The following is a 10,678-nucleotide window of genomic DNA, read 5'->3' on the forward strand; positions in this document are numbered from 1 at the left end:
TCTTTGAGGATATTGAGTTTGGGGGGAGAAATACGGTTAAAGACTTTGTTTTTGAGGAGGATTTAGAATCACCCACTTCTCTTGAAGATGAGTTGATTCCTATTCCAATAGTTGCTTTTGACAATGTTCAGGATTCTAATCCTAATATTGATCAAGTTTTAGATCAAGAGCAACCAAACATAGTCAATCAAACCCCAGAGGTACAAACTCAACAACCTTAAGAACAAGTGCCTTTGCGACGGTCCACTAGAGAAAGAAGAAATGCTATTAATCCAGATGAATACATAGTGTATCTTCAAGAACATGAGGATGGAATTGGAATGATGGAAGATGATCCAATCAACTTTCATCAGGCCATGAAAAGTTCTAACTCTCAAAAGTGGAATGATGCCATGAATGAAGAGAATAAGTCTATGCAAGACAATAAAGTTTGGGAAGTTGTCCCATTACCAGAAGGTGTAAAACCAATTGGTTGTAAATGGATATTTAAAACCAAGAGGGATGAAAATGGTAATGTGGTGAGGTTTAAGGCACGTCTTGTAGCAAAAGGCTATACTCAGAAAGAAGGCATTGATTATAAAGAGACTTTCTCTCCGGTTTCATCGAAAGACTCTTTTAGGATAATAATGGCACTTGTTGCTCACTTTGATCTTGAGTTACATCAGATGGATGTTAAAACAGCGTTTCTCAATGGAGACATTGATGAGACAATTTATATGGAGCAACCAGAAAACTTTGTGGTTGGTGACCCAAAGAATATGGTTTGCAAATTAAAGAAATCCATCTATGGACTCAAGCAAGCTTCTCGTCAATGGTACCACAAATTTCATCAAGTGGTTCTCTTATTTGGTTTTGAGATGAATGCTGTTGATGATTGTGTGTATCATATGTTTAGTGGGAGTAAGTGTATATTTCTGGTTCTATATGTCGATGACATATTGCTTGCCACTAATGATATAGGCTTATTGCACGAAACTAAGAGATTTCTATCGAAGCATTTTGAGATGAAAGATCTTGGTGACGCCTCTTTTGTTTTAGGAATTCAAATACATCGAGACCGTTCTCGGGGTATTCTTGGATTATCACAAAAGAGCTATATCGATAAAGTACTCAAACGGTTTGGCATGCAAGATTGTAGACCAGGTGATACCCCTGTCGTTAAAGGAGACAAATTTTGTCTTAAACAATGCCCTAAAGGAAGCCTTGAAATTCAAGAAATGCTTCAGCTATTGGGAGTCTTATGTATGCTCAAGTTTGTACGCGTCCGGATATAGCGTACATTGCTGGAGTGTTAGGCAGATACTTAAGCAATCCAGGAATTGATCACTGGAAAGCAGCCAAAAAGGTTATGAGATATTTGAAGAGAACAAGAGAGTACATGCTCACATATAGGAAGTCAGATCACTTTGAGATCATTGGATACTCTGACTCTGACTTTGCGGGATGCCAAGATAGTAGGAGATCCACTTCGGGCTACATATATCTGTTAGGTGGTGGAGCTATATCATGGAGGAGTGCAAAACAAACACTCATAGCTTCATCCACCATGGCAGCAGAATTTGTTGCATGTTATGAGGCATCCAACCATGGTATATGGCTGAGAAACTTTGTCACTGGGCTGCGCATTGTGGATGGAATTGAAAGACCACTTAAGTTGTATTGTGACAATAAGTCAGCTGTATTGTATTCCAACAACAATAGGAGCTCGACGAAGTCAAAACACATTGACATCAAGTTCCTTGTTGTAAAAGAAAGGGTACAAAGTGGACAGATTTGTATAGAACACTTAGGTACAAACTCCATGATCGCAGACCCCCTTACTAAGGGTTTGCCACCCAAGGTCTTTCACGAGCACACTGCTCGTATGGGTGTTTTAGATTATGAGGATATCTAGATTCAGTGGGAGTTTGTCTTTAGTGTGTTTTATTTGTTTCATGAAACATGTGTATTTTGGTTATTTTCTGATCGAAAATTATGTTATTCAGTTTATTTCACTTTGTACATTTAAGCTAAAGTTTTGATCTCCATAAAGTAAAGTAGGACCAATTGAAAATTGACATGAATAGATCACCATGCATGTAATTTTCATACCACATTATCATAATTGATCTATGTCATTTGGCTATGTTGATGTATGTGACCATTGATGGGTTTAGTTGTGATTGATACAACGAAAATCGCTTTGATCCTATGTTGATATAGTTAATGGACGAGATTGCACATGCCTATGGTTATGATGACAAAGTTATGAGCTCAATAAGGTTAACACATTTATATGTATACATATGTGACCCAGTGGGAGATTGTTAGAATTTATTGGGGTCACAATTGTATATATAAAATGTGTGTTGGGTCATCAAATAAATAAGTCAAATTTATGTGGTCTATTTTGGAATAAAGTTTATGACTTAAGGGCATGATTGTCATGATTTTAATATGTGGATACCAATTAGATAGTTTCTGATTTGATGAGGGGCCATATTAGAAATTATTAATAAATATTACCAACTGTTGTAACAGTTGGTAATATAACAGGTATGGGTCCCCATTTTGCATCGTATCAGTATTTTTCCAGAGTTCTTGAATCCCCATCATCAAGAAAATAAGGTTTCAAAGGTTTTGATGCAAAATTGGAAGATCATACCAATTAAAGATCGATTCTATGGACTCTGGTACGCTTCCGCTAATCTATATTCTATTGTTTGATTCTCATGAATTAATTAGGGCTATATTCTGAGTTTACAGTATTTTAACAGCTTTGACTCTCGCCTAAACGGGACACTGATATCAGTTTGTTGAAAACCTTGGAAATTATTTAGGATTGTATGTTTTAGTATTTTCACTTGTCATTCCTACTTGCTATATGCTTATAATTTCTGAATTGTGTATGAATTTATATTGAACCATGTTATTTTCTGTTATTAAGTTGTAGTTTAATTTCGAATCTTCATTGTTGGTCTAACTTGGCTTGTTTATCTAATGAGATAAATCCCTAGTGGATTTTCACCATTAGACATACATAATAGTGTTAGATCTCGAAAGATAAATATTGTATATGCGACATCTAGCTGTTCATCAATTAATGACACCTTAGACTAGTATTTTTACGATATGAAACAAGAAGATTGTATAAATAAGATTACTTTGACATTCGCTAACCGAAGCATCGTTGGATTCTTATTTATAAACGAAATTATCCTAATTCCTCTTAGCTTATTCATTGCGAATTAGCTCAATAACATATCATTGGATGAATGGTATATAAATCATTTCATGTCATTATATTTTCTCTTAAGAAATTAAATGACGCATATGATTATAATCTCGAAATTCTATTCCCAATTGATATAAATCCTCAATCTTAGAAATCTCCTACTTGTATGGGCAAATCTGACTTACAGTTTAAATTAGTAGTGGTGGTCCAAGAAAGAATTACTCATTATATTTGGTTGAATTTAAGTCTTTGACTTTAATTTTAGAATCCAAACAGAAATTTTCTTATATTTTTATTTCCAGGAAGCAATACAGTTACACTTTCCAAGTGTTCAATATCCATCTTCTATTAATGGATTCAAACTGTATGGAATATGAGTTTGGTATTCTGTGACCATGATCCACTTGCACTATTCTAAGAAATTTTTGATGTAATTATACCTAAATCATCAAAAGACTCAACCACATTTTTCATTAATCTATGGCATTTGTATCTTGTTCATAGTGGATTTGACAAGATCAATCTCTGCAAAGAGTTAATATGCCTATATCCACTGAAAGTAGTTCATCTCATTCGCAGATGGATGTACATTCAGGGGTGGATATGAGTTTTTCGTTGTATTCTTAAAACGATAACTCTAGATTATACCTTTTAGCAAGAAATTTAAAATGTTTGAAAAATTTCATTAATTTCTAGCAATGGATAAAACCATTAAGGTAAGTGGTTAAAGATATTGCGAACTGATAGGGGTGGAGAAATAGTTAGTAGATATGCAGTTCAAAGATCATTAATTTGATTTTTGAATTATATCCAAACTTACCTCCCCAGAAATTTCGAGTTGCATGTTGATGATTAGTTACTAGTCGTTGCCTAATTCCTTCTATGGTAATACAATTTCAGAATGATGTAATGGTTGTATACTTAATGTAAATTATTACTAGATTTATGGATGACCTAATCAAAATCTTAAGAAAAGCTAGAACTGTTAACCATGGTTTGTTAGCTATTCTAAGTGATTAGAGGTGGACCATCCCATTGTCAATAGATAAGAAAGTGTTTGTTCAAACAAATACTACTTTTCTAAGATAATGACTAAGTCTGAAAAACAAGTAGCAAATAAAGGAGATATTTTTCTTGATTCCAAAAGTGTTCTATCATCTTATATAACATATGATGATCCCACTGCCTCTGTTGTCTTGTCACAACCAAAGAGGTTAATACCATTTAGTTTTCTTCGACATAATTCACGGTACTTGTCGTAGTGGGAGAGTTTCTAAGAACTCACCTTCTTATGACTTGGGAGACACTAGTGTTTTAAAATCCATTGTGAGTTTAAACAAGTAATGGATTGTCAAGATAAGAAACTAAGAAGAAAGTCAATAGAACTATGGTTTAATCCATTCATATGGAGTAACCTAAAGTTTTCTATTACAAGGACATAAAAGGAAATTTTCGTTTATAAGTCTATTCAATGGACTTAACAAACTTCCTGTTCTTAGTATTATAGGTTTGAGTTTATTTAAACCTATGGCTTGTGGTATACCTGGTAATTACTTACTCTAATGCAAGCAACTTACTTTAGTAAGATGCTGAAGCATTTTCTTTCTAATGGCAATCTATAGAAGCTTCACAACTTCTTAGGCATAGATTTTATTTATCTAAGGAAAAGTCTCAACTATTCCAGAAAAGATAAAGCCATGAAAGAATTTCTTAAATCAACAGTGAGAGATCTTAGATATGCTTTTGTATGCCTTAGACCAGACATCTGCTGTTGAGTGGGAGTAATGAGTAGGTATTAGATTAATCTAGGAGAAGAACATTGGAAGACAATCAAGTAAATCTTAAGATAAAGAAGAGGAACTATATGTTAGTCTATAAGGGTGTGTTTAAAACTCTTAGACTACACCACATCAGATTTCGAAATTTGCCTTTGTGCTAGAAAATCTTTCTGATAAGATGGTGATTACTCTGGGGTGGAATAGTGATTTTGGAGAAGTATAAAAACCTATCTGAAGTCTCTAGGTCTACCAGAGAGAGACTGAATGTTAAAGTTGCAGGAAATGTACTTATTCAGTCTAAGAAAAGTTCTATACATTTTTGGCACCATTCCAAATTGCCTAAACTACTAGTGTTAATTTCCTGATTAACCAAGAGTAGTTGCCAAAGGTATAGAATCCAGTATCCCAAGAGAGTAGACATATAGAGAGGAATTTCACATTATCAATGATTTTGTGATTAAGGAAGAGTAATAGTGGAGGAAAGGTTGTGGTTAATTCAACCTTTCAGATCCTATTACGAGGAGTTTACTACTACTACACTTGATTTGTATATCAAGGTGTTGAGATTATTTGAAACGCACTTTTTGTTTTATGTTAGTCCAAGTGGGAGTTTGTTGGGTTTTATGCCCTAAATAAAACTCATTTCAATATAATCAGATTTACTTATTAATATAGATCAGAAATAACATTTAATGTTGCATGGTTCACATGATTTATTTCATGATTATATGTACATAATGTATGAATTCGTCTGAAACCCTTTTCACATACTTGATCCTGTTTATTGTGTCGTCAACACATTGGAAAGTAAATATGACTATGTGAATAAAGTTTCCTAGATTTATCAGACACAGGGTTTTACTGATATGATAATCTACAACAGAGTTTACTTGCATTTGGAGAAGTGCTATGTTCTTTCCAGAGCATTGGTTAAAGTAAAGCTCAGGTTGGATGCATGGAGTATGCATCGGAAGGGACCGATATTGAACTTTGACTTAGATTTATTAAACTTACCGTAATATCTATTCAAGTCAATATCGCCTAGTTGATCCTAGATCAAATGTTCTTAATCCTGTTATGAGTAGGCTCAATCTTGAAAGGCTATTCGTGTTCTTTGATTTGTTAGTTAAGCCTACTTTTAGGTTGTTAAGTAGTCAAAAATGCATATTTATTAGTGTAAAAATACAAAAGAAAATAAATTCTATGTAATATTTTCATGAAATTAATGTAATATATTTTTATTTGAAAATATTATAGTGTTGAGTTAATTTTGTAAGAAAATAACATTTTATGACACAAATAAGAGAAAGAAATAAATAAAAAGAAATTAAGAAAATACATTGTTTTTATTTATGAAATACAAATTAATTAGATTTTAAATAAATATTTTCATTAAAATTATTGTGATATATTTTATGTTGAAAATAGTTTATTTGGATTTAATTTTATTTGTGTTTGGAGAAGAAAATAGCATTTGTGAAAATAAAAGAAAAGAAATCAAAAGTTGACAAAAAAAATGGCCCAAAGACATAAAATTTGGTATTTTTAAAGAGCCAAAATATCCCAAAACAACAAGGCCCAATCGGTCCATTTACCTTCTCCAGCAGACAAAGAGGCCACGTGGCCTCTTCCCATTCGCGTGCGTCAGCGACGGGCCCCACTTTGCAGCAGCCAGCTGCCTTTGTTCCCCCTCCGCCTGCCACGTGCGTGTGGCGCCCACTCTCCCTACCAGCCGTGAGTGTGCGCCACCTTCCAGGAGCGCGAGTGGGCCTCGTCTTTTCTGCATGCGCCAAGTGTCACTCAAAAGCTCAATTTGCTATTTTTTTCAGCCAACAGAAGCTTGCCACGTGGCACCGCCTTGCCCAAGTCTGCCAATCAAAATGCGACACGTGGCACTCCAAAATTAACTTTGTGTATTTGCAAAATTACCCACATGCAATTTGTAATAAGTTTAATTGCACATTAGTCCTTTTACCCTTCTATAAATAGAAGTTTAGGTTTTTAGAATTTAGTTACAGTTTCAGAGTTTCAGACAGAAAAATCCAGAGAAAACGCTCGAGGCGGTCAGTGTTAGTTTATCGCTTTTGTAAGTTAATTTTCTTATGGGTTTCTAAGTTCCCTTATTATTAAGGAGGACGATGAAACCTAGTGTATTTAATTAAGTATTTATTTTTATTTTGATTCTCAGTACAATATATGCTTATGATTTTCGCTTCTTAAAATAATTTTCTTTCATCTTTAATATCACGTATTTTTGATAGTTAGAAATTATTAATGCTTGGTTCTACATTTTATTAAAAATAATATTCTTTGATTTTTTGTATTTACATTAAATTGTTTCACATTTAATGCTTAGAAGTTATAATTTTAAAGCGAAGGAAAATCTATTTTTTATTAGAAAATAATTGGTTCGATTACTGGTTAAATGATGAGAATCAATATAAACATAAATATTTTTATATACACTTAAGTGGATTCTGAACCCTTAATAACATCCCCAAATAATACTGAAAATATCTGTTACTGTCATTTTTATCGTTTAAACACTTTATTTTATTTTGTTACTAAAAACCTCACTATTTTCGGGACTAGGTTAGAGTTTTATTAGCTTAGATTAAATAAGTATTTTCTTTGATTTCACGCAATTCCCATGGGTTCGACCTCGTTCTTCACAATCTCCATACTACAATAAAGATTCGTGCGCTTGCGAGTTGATAAATGTAAAACGTACCATTTCGGTATACAACAAGTTTTTGGCGCCGTTGCCGGGGAACTGCAAAAAGGAAAAAATTATTTTAATTTAGGTTAGTATAATTCTTCTACTAGTTATATATATATTATATTACGTTTCTTAGTAGCTAAGTAAAACTTATATATATAAAGTTATTATTATTATTATTATTATTAAAAACTTACAGTAATTTTTCGTTAGGTGTAAGATTTTAATATATATATATAATATTATTATTATTAATGTTATATACTATTCAATGGTTACATTTTTATTGTAACTATATGGTTACATTTTTTTTTAACTTGTAATAGTAGGTTACTAATAGGTAGACTTTCCTTTTTTAGATTTAATTAATTATAATTAACTACTTTCTTAAAGTAATTAATTAAATAGACATTCCTTTTTTAGAATTATTTAACTATAATTAACTATTTTCTTAAAATAATTAATTAAATATTTAACAAGACCTCTTTTAGCAATTAATATTTATATTTAAATCCTTACTTGAATTATTTTAATAATTAAGCCATTTAATTATAATATTTACAATAAAATTTATTTTTTTTTACAAAAATTAAACTTCTTTTGACACAAATTAAAATTATCTTCTTATAATAAATTTTCAAATAATTAATTATTTTTAAATGATATTTAATTATTTTGTTACAATTTTATGAACTAAGTATGAGGCCTCAAGCTAATCAATCGATAACAAGTGCAGCAATATTTTTTCTAAAAAATCCTTCAACTTATTTCATTTTTTACTTTTTAAATATTTAAATAAAAAAATTAAATAATTAAGTGTAATAATTTAAAATTAAGATTACAAGTATAATAAAATTTAAATTATGAAATTATATGTGTATAATTTTAAATTATAAAAAGTTTTGCTATAAAATTTTAAATAATTTAAGTATAAAAAAATAAATTGCTAAAAGATCCTTATATAGTAATAAATTGCAAAAAATTAATTAATAATTATTATTAATTTAATTTTAAAATATAATTATTCTTAAGTTTTATAAGAAAATAAATGATTAGGTTACTTTTAGGTTACAAGTTATTTATTATTTATTTCTATTTAATTTCTAAATTAATCACAACCATTTAATAGTAATCCAATGACTTAAAAAAATATAACCATGATGGTTACAATAAAAATGTAACCATTGAAACCTCTTCCATAAATATTATATTATTATTATTATAATATTATATATTATTAATTATAATTAATATTAATATTTCTATTTCTATTATATATAATTATTTATTTATGCATTTATAATTCTGTCTTATTTCTACATATATATTAATATTAGTATTTATATTTCTGTCATATATACATATTATTTATTTTCGGCTATATTTTAAAATTTAATTTTTTGTTTCCCGTTATATACATATTATTTATTTCCCGCTATATTTTAAATTCAGTCTTTATTTTACGCATTTATATGGTAGGCACCGCCTCCTAATTTTTTCTATTATTTTAATTTTTGTAATACTTGGTATATGATTTGTTAAGAACGAAATTCTAAAAATTATTTAGTCAAAAATAAATTATTGTGGGTTGAAATTAAAAGTGAAAATTTTACATCATGGAACCAAATCAAGTAAATGTGAAAGAAAAAACTCTCATTGATCATTTTTCTCCCATTTATGCTAATTCTTCATGATGCATTATTTTTTTTGAAATAAATGCTACACATTTTGTGTTGAAACCTTCTGTAATTCAATTTTTGCCATCTTTTTTATGGGTTAGATAGAGAGGATCCATACATGCATGTGAAAGATTTTTTAGAAATTTGTTCTACTTTTAGATTTCAAAATTTTTCTGATGAATCTGTTAGGCTTAGACTTTTTTCATTCTCATTAAAAGATAAGTCTAAAGCCTGCTTTAATTCACTCTCAGCCCGATCCATTTCTACTTGGGATGAATTAGTTAATAAATTTTTGTCCAAATTTTTTCCAATGTCTAAAACGGATAATATTAGGAGAGAAATCTCTGAATTTTATCAAAGAGATCACGAAGAATTTTATGAATGTTGGGAAAGATTTAAAGATTTATTGCTAAAATGTCCACACTATGGTTTTGAGAAATGGAGATTGGTAAAATATTTTTATGATGGATTATCTCCTTCAAACCGACAAATGGTACAATCAATGCACACTGGAAAATTTTTGCAATTTAGAGGGGACGAGGCTTGAGAGTCTCTTGAGAATCTTTCTGTAAATTCTCAACAGTGGAATTTCCAAGATCCTAGATCGAAGCTTCCAACACACCTAAGAGAGGTGGAATTTACGATGTCAAAGATGACGTAGATTTAAAAACATCATTAGCAAATCTAACTAAGAGAGTTGAAGCTATTTCAGTAAGTCAATCCACGAATACTCGTATCCATAGGAATGAATTTTGTTCTCTATGCTATAGTACAAGTCATACTATCCAGTCGTGTCCATCATTGCCTATATACCAAGAGGCATTTTCTGAAGATGCGAATGCTCTTCAAACTTATGGGAATTCATTTGATAGCCCATTTGCTCAATCCTACAATCCAAATTGGAGAAATCATCCAAATTTTTCTTGGAGACAGAATCAGCCTCCAATGAACCAGGGGCACCAATACAACTCACCCAATCAGAGTCAAGCCCAACCTAATATGCCATATCCTCAACAACAAAGAAAACCATCTTTAGAGGATACCCTACAACAGTTCATGCAAACCACCCAACAAGATTTACACACAAGTTCTCAATCTATGCTAAGGCTTGAGACACAAATCGGTCAGCTTGCTACTGTTGTAGTTGAAAGGGAAAAGGAAAAACTTCACAGTCAACCCATTCCCAATCTAAAGAGCCAGTATGAGATAAGTACATCTAGACCTATTGAAGAAGCTAATTCAATTACTATCCTTAGGTCTGGAAAAATTATTGAAAAACTTGATTACA

At 31.0% G+C, this 10,678-nt stretch overlaps 1 non-coding gene across 1 annotated transcript; it reads right to left on the minus strand.

Annotated features, from left to right (window-relative positions):
• Positions 1-9,715: 9,715 nt before the first annotated feature.
• Positions 9,716-9,822, minus strand: LOC115715403 (small nucleolar RNA R71). Its single transcript, XR_004011277.1, has one exon. It is a non-coding gene; the product is annotated as a small nucleolar RNA R71 (small nucleolar RNA).
• Between the last annotated feature and the right edge of the window lie 856 nt (positions 9,823-10,678).

The sequence above is a fragment of the Cannabis sativa genome, chromosome 4 (assembly GCF_029168945.1).
Source record: "Cannabis sativa cultivar Pink pepper isolate KNU-18-1 chromosome 4, ASM2916894v1, whole genome shotgun sequence".
NCBI lineage: Eukaryota > Viridiplantae > Streptophyta > Magnoliopsida > Rosales > Cannabaceae > Cannabis > Cannabis sativa.